General features: G+C 50.3%; 1 long non-coding RNA gene across 1 annotated transcript; it reads left to right on the forward strand.

The window, feature by feature from the left end:
- The first annotated feature begins 794 nt into the window (after positions 1 to 794).
- On the forward strand, positions 795 to 9309 carry LOC106149153. The gene is made up of 2 exons (XR_001235133.1): positions 795 to 1077; positions 8437 to 9309. It is a non-coding gene; the product is annotated as an uncharacterized LOC106149153 (long non-coding RNA).
- The last annotated feature ends 4289 nt before the right edge of the window (positions 9310 to 13598 follow it).

Below are 13598 nucleotides of genomic sequence, written 5' to 3' on the forward strand. Positions count from 1 at the left end.
GCTGGGGACATCTACCAAATGCTGACTCCCAGGTTGTGTCCTGGGGCTTTGGGTTTATGTTAACCGAGTGCTGAGGTTGTGGATGCAGCCTTGTAGAGACCTACTGGGCAGTTCTGGGGATCCATGCAGAGCTGGGCTCCCCAGTACACAGAGGAACAGAGGCTGACACCACCAGCAAAGCAGGACACCAAAAACATTCATCATGGGGAAAATCAGAATCGCCACTGGGCGATTTGTGCCTTTTGATGAAGTCTTTCTCATACTGCACACAGGAGGAAAGGGCCCGACAACCCTTCCCAGGCAGAGCCCGATGGGTCCTGCACACCCACAAACAGGGCTGGTTGCCCAGAATCTTGCTGCAAGGTTTCTGGTTGGAGATTCTGGGAGCAGGATGGACAAGCCGTTCCTTGGCTCCTCTAGGTGAAAGCCCTCAGTGGCCAGGGCCTTGGCACAGGCTGGAGGTCCGAGGGCCCCTGTGTCCCCTTATCCTCCAGGAGCCTCAGGCCACCTGCAGGTGGCCCCAGACATTGGGCTTCTGGCCGGAGGCTGAGGTGTGCACATGCAGGCTGTGTGGATGGAGGCCTGCTGGCAGCGGAATGAGTCAGCCAGCTCAAGGTCGTTTCCAATCTAAGTTTGATGAGTCAGGCCGCAAAGTGAATCAAAAGGAAGTTCTTGTGGAAGCCCTGGGAGGAACTGATGACTTGGTTTGATTTGGGCAATCAGGGAAGCCCCAGACCTATTTCCCCCGCCTTTTCTTCCGTGAACTCAGCCTTCAGGTAAGTAACAGAGTTCTGAGGAGGCCTGGAGAGGGACAGGGCAGGTCCCTTTCCCCACAGCTGAGCAGTGAGCAGTGCCCGGCCTGTCTCTAACAGGGTTTCAAGGTCCTGTCCTCCTCAGAAGGACCCAGTCCACCTCTCTATACATCAGCTCTGGGCACAGGGGAAGCAAATGGCCTTGGGCCTCAGGGCCAAACTGTCTACCTAGCATTGTTGCAGAGAGACCTGGAAAGCCTTAGAAATAACCAGATTCCAGGCCACCTGCTCCTTCCAGGATCAGCCCATCCTCTGCCTATGCTGGGTAAGTTCTCCCAGGGGTGTGGGCTCTGGTCAGGATGGGTGCCACTGGCCGGGGGAGGGGGGCAGAGGAGAGGGCGGGCATGAAGGGAGGGAGGTGGGAATGACAGCCAAGGGGGCGGCCAGGTCCAGAGGAGGCACTGTGGAGAGCAAATGTTCAACAGCAGCAGCTGAATTCTGCTCTGCCCAGAAGGTTCACACATCTCTCTCCAGAGGCCGGAGTCTGGTTTTCGCCAGCATCCTGACTCATAAACTACTTCACTGCTCGCCCTGAAGTGAGGTTCCTAACACAGAATCTTGGAGAAGGGGTGGGGAGGTCTGGGCTTTAGTAGCTAAACTGTGTGTAGGAGTCTCCTGCCAGGGGACACAGCTTTCCTAAATTCCTTAAAGAGTTTTCCCACCCAAATGCCCCAGACACAAGGAGTCTTGGGTTTTGAGTGATGTTCGGAGAAGACAGATAGGGCTGGGGGCCTGAGTTCTAATCTGACGGTAACCACTGGTGATCCACCATCCTGCCAGATTCCATTGGTACCACATGGAGCCTTCCCTCACACCCCTGCCTGCAGCCCATCCCCCTGCCCCGCTCTGCCTCCTCCACCAGGTCCCTTCCTTCCCCTTCCCTCCCACCCCATTCCATGGTGTGCAACCATATGAAGGATAGGCTGTGCCCATGCCCAGAGCTGCTCTCTGGAGAAGGCTTTCCAAGGCAACCGTACAGCTGTTGTCACAGCTCTGAGCTTTGTCTGGGGTGGCCCAGCTGCCTGGCCAAGGGAGCAGCTGTGTGAAAGTTATAGGCGAGGGAGCTTCTGAGTTAGGGATTCAGACCCAACCTAGTTAGCCCTTCCTCCTAAGAGCCAGCCTCTGCCCTGATACCTGTCACCTCTGCAGGCCACATGTCTCCACAGGAGAGGCTTCAGGGAGATGCTGGAGACCATTGGGGGGGAGAAGTAAAGCGTAGCTCTGCCTTAGAGTCACACAAGACACTCTGCCGGTGTCTGCGCCCCAGCGGGAGATGACTGGTGATAATGATGTGCTGTCTCGGTCCGTTTGGACTGCTACAACCCAGCATCATGAGTCGGGTGGCTTATGTGCAACAAAGGCTGATCACAGCTTCGGAGGCTGGGAAGGCGAAGATCGGAGTCCCGCACACTCAGTGGCTGGTGAGGGCTGATTATCCAGTCAGAGATGGTGCTTATTTGCTGCATCCCTAGACACTGGGAATGGGGAATGCTCCGTCCCTTGGGCTTTATTCATTTATTCATTTATTTAATGTCTGTGGCACTGAGGACTAAACCATTGCATTTTGGAGATGGTGCTGAGTGGCCCAGGCTGAAACTGTGATCCTTGGTCTCCCGGAGTGCTAGGATTACAAGCTTGTGCCACCATGCCCGGCTGATTATTTTTTGAGACAGGGCCTCACTGCGTAGTTTAAGCCAGCCTTGGACTCCCCATGTAGCTGAGGCCGGCCCCGAATTTGCAATCTTCCTGCCTCAGCCTCCGGAGGGCTGGGATTTTTAGACCTCTTTTATAAGGGCACAGATCCCATTCATCAAGGCTGTACCACCATAACTTGGTCATCCCCCAAAAGCCCCAGTTCCTCACAGCATCACCCTGGGGGCTGGAATTTCAACATGAGGATTTTTTTTTTTCATCTTTTTTTTTTTTTTTTTTTTTGAGACAGGGTCTCATCTCACTCTGCAGTTCAGGCTGGCCTTCAGCTCGCAATGATCCTCCTGCCTCAGCCTCCCAAGTGCTGGGATTACAGGCATGCACCACCACACCTGGCAGTGAACACATGAATTTAAGAGAACATCAATATTCAGGCCACAGGGTATGCTTCCTGTCACCTGCTTGGTGACAGACTCCTTATGCATGTGTGTGCACATGTTTACATGGATGGGTACATGCATGTGTGTACACACGAGGGCACAAATGCAGATAGGACCATGGTTTGCGCACCCCCAGTGGGCAGGGGGTGGGGGAGATGTATCTGCTCATCTGCAGATACATCAGGTTGCAGGAGAGTGCAGGCTAGAATTTGTGACTCTCCTGTCTTGGCCTCCCAGCGTGCTGGGATTACAGGCATGGCTTTTAAAGCTGTCTTTAACAAGCACATTGGCCTCTGCACTGCTAGATGCTTGAGCCCTCTCCCCAACACACCTGAAGCAAGGCCCTTGGTCCTGAGAGAGAGCAGGTGGGGCACTGTCCTTGCTGTTCCATCGCCCCTGGAGCCCCAGGTGTGTCTGAGTTCCTGGGGGTGCTCTGGAGGCACCTGTGGCCCTTCTCACCTGCAAGAATCTGGCTGCTCCAGGCTAGCCTGGGACAGTGAGGATCCTGCCAGGGCCAGCTTCTGCCCCCACTGCCCTACTCCCTCCTGTCAGCTGCCGCCCTCCTCCCCAGGAGCAGATGTTGGAGTGAGGACAGGTGACAGGCTTTACTGAGCAGATCCCCTCCCTGCCCATTCTCAGCCCTTTCCAACCTTTGTTTATCAAAGGGCCAACCTCCAACCGCATGCCCCGTGTCCCTAGCACAGAGCCCTACAGCAGGCAGTCAGGTGGGAGATGTGTGAAGAGAAGGGTCTTTTTGGTCACTTCATCCTTTTTTTGCTACTGGGAATCGAACTCAGGACCTTGTGCTTGCCAGGCAGGCACTGTGCTGCTGAGCTATCTCCCCAGCTTTGACCTCTTCTTAGATTTTGTGGTGGGAGGGAAAGAAGGAAGGAAAGCAGGGAAAGAGGGGAGGAGGGAGAGAGGGAAGGAGGGAAGGAACAAAGAAAGGAAGGGAGGAAGGAAGGAGGGAGGGAATATGGATTGCTGAGGGAGGAATTTTTCTTTTTGTTTTTTTGGGTTTTTGGGGTTTTTTTTTTCCGGTACTGGGAATTGAACTCACGACGTCGCGCTTGCCAGGCAAGTGCTGTGCTGTGTGCTGCTGAGCTAAATCCTCAGCCCCCAAGGGAGGAATTTGAGGCAGTGTAGTGCAGTGGCTAGGGACCTGCCCTCAAGTTCACATTCCAGAGCTTGACCCTGTGTCTCTCTGTCCTCATCTGTAAAATGAGGAAATGACAACACTCACCTCACAGGCTGCTGTGACACTTACTGCTGTATGAAAGTGTGAATGGGAAGAGTAATGCGCGGTATTTCTGGTTAGAGGAGCAGATAATCTTAGCTTCTCTCACATCACCACCAAAGGTGTGCTCCTCATCTCACCAAAGGCCAATCCCCTGCCTGGCCCAGACTGGACTTCCACAGACCAGGTGGACAGCCTGTCTGCCTGCCTTTGGAGTGGGAAGCACCTGGAAGTACCCTTGGGAAACCCTAAGGCTGGGGGAGGTGGCTACTGGTCACCTGGTCACCCAAAGCGGGCAGAGAAATCCGTGCCACCACTGCTTCCAATCCACCTTTTGGCCAGGTGAAAAGAGGGTGTTACCTTCTGGTAAGCTTTTAAGCCCTCTCAGGCTCGGTCTCCCCATCTAGCAAGCAGAAGTGAGGGGCAACGGGGAGGCAGGGGGGATTAGATGCAGAAATCCTGAGAGAAGTGGGCCCTGCCACCGAAGGAGCCATGGCAGAGCTCAGGGCCAGGCAGGCAGAGCTAGGATGGGCTGACCCTGGGGCTCGGCAGGGGCCAGATGAAGCCCTGCCCCTGACCTCTGCCTGCCTTCTGCCTGGCCCTGGGGCATGGAGGAGGGCAGTCCAGGCTGTGCCCCATACCTTAGGGGGACAAAGAATGAGCTGAGCGGCTGCCACACCTGCAGGCTGGTTTTGCAGCATCTGCCCTGTTCTGTACCCTCTCCTGCATCACGTTTGTGCTGTCCCAGTTCTAAGGATGTAGACACTCCTCGGGGGACCAAACTCACCGTGAGACCAAAAGCTCGGTTCAGTTCTCCACCCAAACCATCTTCTCCACTGAAACACTTCCCATAGGTGCTGGGATCTGGCACATCTCAACTTGAATCTACATTCCACCTCTTACTGCTGGAGCAATGTTGAGCATACCCTGGCTTGTGGAGCCTCAGTTTCCCCATCTGTAAAGCAAGGGGAGTCATCTGTGCTTGCAGGCTTGTTATGAAGACTGAGTTAATCCACTCATTTATTGCACTGCCTTTCTGGAGCACCGACCTGAGCCAGGCACGGAGAACACAGTGAGAAGTCAAGATGGGGAGGCGGGGCTAAGTGCTGCGGGCGTTCAGGCAGGTAGAAGCCAGTAGTGACCCAAGTCTTCCAAACCAATTGTATTTAGTGTTACAAAGGAAAAGTCCTCATGAGGTAGTGTGTGAGCTCAGTCTGTTTTTCTATTTAATCTTTTTTGTTTTATTTAATCTCTTTTTGTGGTGCTGGGTACTGAACCCAGTATACGTACTAGTCAGGGGCTGCACCACTGAGCCCCAGCCCCAGTGAGCTCTGTTTTTGCTTGTTTGTTTGTGTTGGAGTACTGGGAACAGAACTCGAGACCTTGGGCGTACCAGGCAGGCACTGTGCTGCTGAACTATATACCCAGCCCCACAAGTTCAGTTTTGAAGGATAACTAGGTGTGATCTATTTCATGGAATCGACAATGTTATTGATTGTCCATGCTATTATTTTAGATAACACCGAGAAAGAAAATCTCAGTCTATTAACTGCTGTGAGATGGCAGCTTCTTCCCTGCCGAAATGTTACTCTGCGCTTACTGAAAGAGCTCGTTTACACTTTCTTCAGCCCCAGAGGAGTTTCCTTCTTAAAACAAAGGACCTATAATTACAGAGATGAGAATAGAGTAAAATCCAAGAGAAAAAGCTGGGGATATAGCTTAGTAGTTGGGGGCTTGTCTAGCATCCTGTGTATGGTGAGGCCCAGGGTTTAATCCTCTGTATGGCAAAACACACACACACACACACACACACACACACACACCTTGCCAAGTACAAAGTGAGGAAAACTGAATCTAGCTAGCAAACACGACGCAGTTCAAGTTCCAGAACTGATGATGGGACAAATCAACATGGGGCACCTCATGACACCGGTGTACTGAGGAGACCACAGCAGCACTGCTGTGCTGTCCCTACACCTGGAATTGCACAACCTGAATCTAATCACGAGTGTGTGTTACACAGAATCAGTGGTCTGCCATTGCAAAAATGTCAAGGTCTTGCAAGACAAAGAAAGACGAAATATACCAGATGAAATGATTCCAAGGAGATGGGGGCACTGAATGCAGTGGATATGTTGTTTGAGTCCTGAACCAGAAAACTCTTTTTTTTTTTTCTCTATAAAAGACGTTAGTAAGGAGCTGGAGACATTTCAATAAGGTCTATACATCAGACAGTCGAACTCGTAGCCATGCTAATTTTCTGATTTGGGGATTTTTTTTTTTGGTCTTTTTTGGGACAGGGTCTCACTATGTAGTTCAGGCTGGCCTTGAGCTCACTTTGTTGCCCAGGCTAGTCTTGAACTCGCAACGATCCTCCTGCTTCAGCCTCCTGAGTGCTGGGATTACAGGCGTGCACCACCATGCCCAGCTTAATTTTCTGATTTTGATGACTACCTGGTAGTTATTCTATAAGAGAATGTCATTTGTTATTGTTTTTGTGGTCCTTCAGAGGGATCCCAGGGCTTCATACCTGCTAGGCAAGTGTACTACTATACTCCTAGCTAAAGAATGCCCTTGTTTCTGAGAAATATACAGAGATTATTTAGGGATAAAGGGGCGTATTTGTCACCTACTCTCAAACAGTTCAAAAAAAAAAATTAGAATACGCACCCACCCTGATGCATATAGAGATGTTGATTTAAAAGAAAGATTGATAAAATTGTGTTGTGCTATTTTAGCTTTAGCCATCAACACTTTAGCCGCCAACTCTCAAGGGAAAATGTCCTGATACCCATGTCTGTGGGGTAAACACTCTCATCTGCCGCGAGTTTCAAGCTAGCACCATGTGTTCTCTGAAGAGGGAGTTGGGACGAAATGCAGACAGAGAGCTCTGGGCTCCCGCACACCAGTACAAAGGCAAGCATGGTAAACAGTTAACATTTGGGGAAACCGAGTGAAGGGAATGTGGAGATTCTCTGCACAGTTTTTTGGGAGGAGGTTGGAACCTTTACATAGTTTGAAATTATTTCAAATTAAAAGTTTTGTATAGCAGACGTGGGCTGGGTCGTATACACACCATGTCACCCAGCTCCTCCTCTGCAACAGGAACCCAGGCCCAAGTTTCATTTTTTATAAACTGTATCATACAACTGATGAGCTACAGCAACAGTTGGTCCAAGAGAGGATGAATATATCAGGTAAAGGCACCTGTCCCGTGTGTGCCTTGGGTGGAGGGAGAGCAAGTCATTTGAGAAACAAGAAAGACCAAAAAAAAAGAAACAAGAAAGACGGAGCGTCTGGGACACGTGAGTGCAAAGTGAGCTGACAGGTGGCAGAGGCCAGGACGCAGGAGGGAAGCCATCACAGCCTTTGCAGCCACGGATGGGAGCATGTGGCCTCTGCCTTCCTTGTGGCCATCAACAAAAGGGAGCCATTAATACTGCCTTGTCTGATTGACTTCTGTCACCTACCCAGGGCCCTTTGCTTGACTGGATTGACAGTGAAACACCACTTATTGATTTATTGATTGATTGATTGATTGATACCAGGAATCGAACTCAGGACCTTGCACTTGCCAGGCAGGTGCTTGTGCCACTGAGCTATATCCCCGGCCCTTGGATCGACAGTGATGGGACGTGACAGAGGCAGCCCCGTACCCACCGGCTGCCAGGTGAATCCGGATAATCCAGGCCCAGTGCCACCTTTGCCCTCTTCCCCTCTTGGACACATTCTCATTTGCCCCACTCCTTTAGCCTCTTGCTGTCTTGGTTTCTGGACACACTTCTCACTCTGGGAGTCCAGAGCCTGGCGGGGCTGCAGAGGCCCAAGTCTGGGGATAGAACGAATGGGCTGCGTGGTGGGGCCTCCAGGGGCAAGCTCCAGGGATGCCGTCTGCCTGGCTGTGGGCTGCTTTTCCAGATGAATCCCAGCTCTCTGTCTTTGGATGACAGGCTCTCCCTTGACAGGCCGGAGGCCCTGCCTGACAGGAGTGGACTGGATCTGTATATACAACGTGTCACCCGGGCCCTCCTCTGCGACATCATAAGCCCTGTCGGAAGTTACTGGTGCTAGCTGTGTGCCACAAGTTCCCTAGGTGTTACCAGGCATTCCCTAGCCCATCTTCACAGCAGCACTATGTGTGCTCACATGATTATGTCCATACTGCAGGAGAGCAAACTGAGGCTTGAAAATTTCCTGGAGTATCCAGGTTCACACAGCTGACCCAAGAATTCAACCCAGATCTTTGTTTGTTTATCTGTTCTTTTGTTTTTGTTTTTGTTTTTGTTTTCTGAGACAGGGTCTCACTAGGTAGCCCAGGCTGGACTCAACGGCGATCCTCCTAACCTGATCCTCCTGAGTACTGGGATTATAGGCATAAACTACCAAACCCAGCTTCAACCCAGACCTCTGAGCTCCACAGCCTGAGCATCTTCTCGCCATGCCACCCTGCCTCTCTCTGATGACCTCTTGTTCCCTGTCTCTTGGGTCTCTGGGCATCAGAGGGTTGATACTCAGGCCACCACGTGGACAGACATACTGAAGGCCCTGCCGTGCAGGAAGGGGTTAATTGGGATGCCCTCAGCAAGCTCCGGTTTGGTGGAAGGCCGGTTGCCATAGCAACAGCAAGGATTGGGGACAGGGAAGCCAGCACAGCAGGATCTTCTGAATCAGTGGATGGATGTACAGCCCATATGTTTATTCTGCGGTGAAAGCCTCCCAGCTTCTGGGACTGCACGTGGCCCTCAGCAGTAGCTGTGCTGCGCAGGGGTGCAGGCAGGGTTTCCTGAATGGGCAGAGGCCAGGAGGCCTTGGCTCTACCTCTCACCCCAGGGGTCCCACAAGCTCTGTTGAGGGAGACTTTTCTACCAGGAAGGCCCAGAGCTCTTGCTTTCAGCCGGCAGTAACCTGGACTAGGGAAAAACCAGGAGAGTGGAGATCTGAGGCCAAAACCAATCAATCCATCATCATTCACTCACCAGGCAGGCATTGCCTGCTGACAGCACAGTCACTGGGCCAGATGCTGCGACCTGAGTGAGAGCTGGGAGCCAGACAGGCTCTGCACTCCTGATGCTTCACTTCTAGAAAGCCTGGAAGTCCCTACCATGCTCCTGCCTTGGGCAAATCCCTTTGCCTTTCAGAGGTTATCTATAAGATGGGGTCAAACCAGGAATGGTGCAATCCCAGCCTGTAATCCCACACTCGGGAAGCTGAGGCAGGAGGATCATTGAGAGTTCAAGATCAGCCTGGGCTACAAAGTGAGCTCAAGGCCAGCCTGAACTGCACAGTGAGACCCTGTCTCAAAAAAGACAATAAAAAAAAAGATGGGGCCAAAAATGCCCACACCTCACAAGGATGTGGGGCTGTGTGGGTGAGATGACATGCTTGAAGAATTTACATTCCTGCCTAGCACACAGTAGGACAAAATATGCAGTGGTGACATCAGTGCCTTCCTCTCCAGCCCCAGGAGCTGCGCTATAAAACAGGATTGAGGAGCCCTGGCTCTGGCCCCCGGACTCACTGTGAGCCAACTCTCAGCACTAACCTGGGGAGCGGTTCGGGCTCCTCTGTGCTCTGGCCTTGGCCTTGGCCTTGGTTTGCCCATCTGTGGTGTGGGGGTGACCCTCCGCACTTACAGGATGGAGTGCACTTGAATGAGTGACCAGCAGCAAGCAGACACTGCACCATTCTGTTCCTCCACCTGTGCTACTGCAAGATCAGAAGAGCCCGAGGCCACCGGACGACGAGACCGCCGTGTTGGCCTGTCATTCCAGCCAACTTGTGTTTTGCTTACCGCGTGGACCCCTGGTAGCTATTTATTTCATTCAAGTCTTATTTCCCAAACTGAACTGCCTTCACTAAGGCCCTTTCCCAAAGCCCAGGCAGGCTCTGCCCTCCCTTCTCCCTTTTATCTCATTCCTGGTCAGCTGCTCCCTGCATGAAGCAAGCCCACTACACGTGGTGAGAAAGAACTTGACTCTGATCCTGTAGGTCCTCAAGGTCAGCCTTGGAACACCCTTTGAGAACCCCAGGGCAGGGCTGGAAACTAGCTGGAGGGATGAGAGCTGGGGGCATACCAAACCCATACAGAGGGCATCAGTAAAGAAGGAGAAAATCATCCCAGAATTTTATATTGGATATTTCAGAAAATAAAAGACTTTGAAGTGGTCATTCATGGAGTAATTCAAAGCGCTGAAGGACTTCTTCACACTTACTCATGGCTTAGTATTGATTTTCTTTTGCACTACTGGCGAGGGTGGAGATACCCAATCTATTTAGAGCTTAATGCCTCTAAAAGTCTTAATAAAGGCCTGGGGAATGGAAGTGGGGTGCACAGTCGATGGGTGCCCCTCAAGTCTGTTCCACCTGACAGCTTCACTCCCAGAGTGAGGGGAGGGAAGATGTTTTTCCTCTGCTTCTGTCTGACTCCAAAGGAGGCCAGATTAAGCCTGGTTGGAGGTAGTGTTAATGAGTTATCCAGGATCTTCTTCTCTCTTCAATCTTCAATTTCTTTCTCCCCTGCTGGGTGTCAGGGTACGTATTTATACCAGGACAGGGCTTGCAGAACAGATCGTAGCTATTGTTTGATTGTAAGATACTTTCTAGAAGACCAGGGGCTGGCAAGAAGCTGGCGGGTGGAGGAGTTACAAGGTTGGAAAAGGAACCAGAGACCCTGAAAGTTCCAGTCAGGCTGGCCCCTAAGCTGGAAAATCTTTAACAAAGTATCCAGCAAAGGGGGTTTAGCTCAGTGGCACAGTGCCTTCCTGGCAAGCGCAAGGTTGTGAGTTCGATTCCTGGTACTGGAAAACCAACCTCCCCCCAAAAAAACAAAAAACAAAAGTATCCAGCAAACCAAGAAGAAAAGGAAGGCAGGCAGACAAGGTAGTGAACACAGTCCCTGCTGGGAAACCAGACGCTGGGGCAGTGGAAAGGAAGAATCAGGATGGGGAGAGGGAGCCAGAGAACCCAGAGGGACTATCCCAAGCCTCCTTTTTTGCCTTTCCTCCTCCTTCCTTCACTTCCTTCCTCTTCCCTTCCCCTTCCTTTTTTTTCTTTTTTCATCTTTTTGAGACAGGGTCTTGCTATGCAGTTCAGACAGCCTTGAGCTCACTTTGTAGCCCAGGCTGGCCTTGAACTTGAGGCCATTCTCCTACCTCAGTTGTCTCGAGTGCTGGGATTACAGGTATGCACCACCAGGCCCGGCTTTTCTTCTTTTTTCTAAATGAACTTCAAGCAGTTTAGGTTCACAGCAAAACGGCGCAGGAGGTAGAGAGATCTCCCACCCCCACCTCCACCCTCACACCCGCATCCCCACACATGCCTCTGGCTGCTCTAGCATCAACATCCCATCCCAAAGTGGCACCTGTGTTGCAATCAATAAACTTACACTGATACACTGTAATCACTGAAAGTCCACAGTGCACAGGAGGATGGAGGATGCTCTCTTACCATTGTCTGTTCTGTGGGTTTGGACAGATGCATAATGACAAGTATCCACCACTGTAGTATCCTCAGAATGGTTTTGTTGCCCTGAAAATCTTCTGTGTGCTCAGCAACCACTGATCATTTTACTGTCTTCATAGTTATACTTTTTCCAGGATATCACATAGTTGAAATAATATAGTATGGAACCTTTTCAGTTTGGCTTCTTTCACTTACTATTATGCATTTAAGTTTCCTTCATGTCTTTGCATAACTTGATTGCTCATTTCTTTTTGGCACTGAATAATATTGTATTGTCTGGCTGTATAACTACAGTTTATTTGTCCATTCACTTACTGAGGACACTTTGGTTGCTTCCAAATTTTGTCAGTTATAAATAAGGCTGCTGTAAACATCTATCTGCTGGCTTTTGTAGGGACTGAAGTTTTCAATTTGGGCAAATACTAAGGAGAGTATTTTAGTTTTGGAAGAAACCACCAAACTGTCTTCCAGAGAGTTTGTACCGTTTGCGTTTCCACCAGCAATGAATGAGCGTTCCTGTTGCTCCACATCCTCACCAGCGTTTGGTGCTGTCAGGTGCTGCTCTCACCCATTCTCATAGGTGTGCAGTTGGATTTCAATACTGTTGTTGTTCGGCAGAGTTGGGTTCATCTGTTTGGTGTTAGACATCAAACCTAGGGCCTCACGCATACTAAGCAAGTGCACCAGCTCCCATGCCTTTGTTACTGCTTTACAGTGTCAGGGATAGAACCTAGAACTTTGCTCATACGAGGTAAATTCTGTAGCACTGACTGACATCCCAGTCTTTCAATGCTGTTTTAATTTGCATTTCCATGGTGACGTGATGTTGAATATCTTTTCAGATACTTACCATGTACAAGTATATATCTCCTTTGGTGGGCTGTCTTCATTTTTTAATCTGGTTGTTAATTTTTTTATCTGGTTGTTAATTTTTTTCTTTCTTTTTTGTTTTGTTTTTGTTGTTTGCTTATTTATTTGTTTGTTTGAGACAGGGTCTCACTAAAATATTTCAGGCTGGCCTTGAACTCACTCTGCAGCCAGACTGCCTCAGACTTGCAGCAATCCTCCTGCTTCAGCCTTCTCAGTGCTGAGATTACAGGTGTGTGCCACTATGCCCAGATTTCATTTTCTTGTTGAATTTTAAGTGTTCTTTGCATATTTTGGATATCAGTTTATTTTGTTTTGTTTTTTTTTTTTATCAGATGCTTCCTTTACAAATCTTTTCTCCTAATATATGGCTTGTCTGTTCATTCTCTTGAACTCAGCCTTTGAGATGGTGACTGTAATCCTTGACCAAGCCACAATGTGGCACAGAGTCTAGCCACTTCCATTCAAATCAAGACTATTGTATTTTTTTTTTTCAGAACTCTTTTATCTTTGCTTGTAATGCCTCAAAGGCTGGCAGAGACCTTGTCTGATGTGCACCACAGTCTGCTGGTTCACCTACCCAACCAGTATTCCTCCTTATTCTCTTCCCCACCAAGCCCCATTCAGTCCTAAATGTTCGGCATCTGCTTCTGACCAGCTGATGCAGTGCTTGAGGAGCTCGGTTGGAGGAATGGCTTAAAGAGGGGCTGGGGAGGTCCCACTGAGAAAATCATCACACTGGGATGAAACCTGGAGCCAGAACAGCACCTGGCAGCAAAGGGGACCCAGAGAAGGGACTGGCTTGAAGGCTGTTGGCTACTTGGCGGAGACGAGGTGTGTCCAAGAAGAGAGGGGGTGAGGCCATAAAGTTTGGAAGATTGGAGTGGGAGCAAGTGCTGTAGGCCATAGTCAGTTTGAATTACTCCAAATGCAGTGGGAAGCCACAGAGGATTTCTAGCCTAGGAGTGACATGATGTGATTTGCATTTTTAAAAGCTCACATTGGGGGCTGGGGATTTAGCTCAGCGGCAAAAGCGCCTGCCTGGCAAGCGCAAGGTCGTGAGTTCGGTTCCCGGTACCGGAGAAAAAAAAAAAAAAAAAAAAAAAAAAAAAAAAGCTCACATTGGCTGCT

Source organism: Chinchilla lanigera, unplaced genomic scaffold, assembly GCF_000276665.1.
Source record: "Chinchilla lanigera isolate Chin_1 unplaced genomic scaffold, ChiLan1.0 scaffold00037, whole genome shotgun sequence".
Taxonomy (NCBI): domain Eukaryota; kingdom Metazoa; phylum Chordata; class Mammalia; order Rodentia; family Chinchillidae; genus Chinchilla; species Chinchilla lanigera.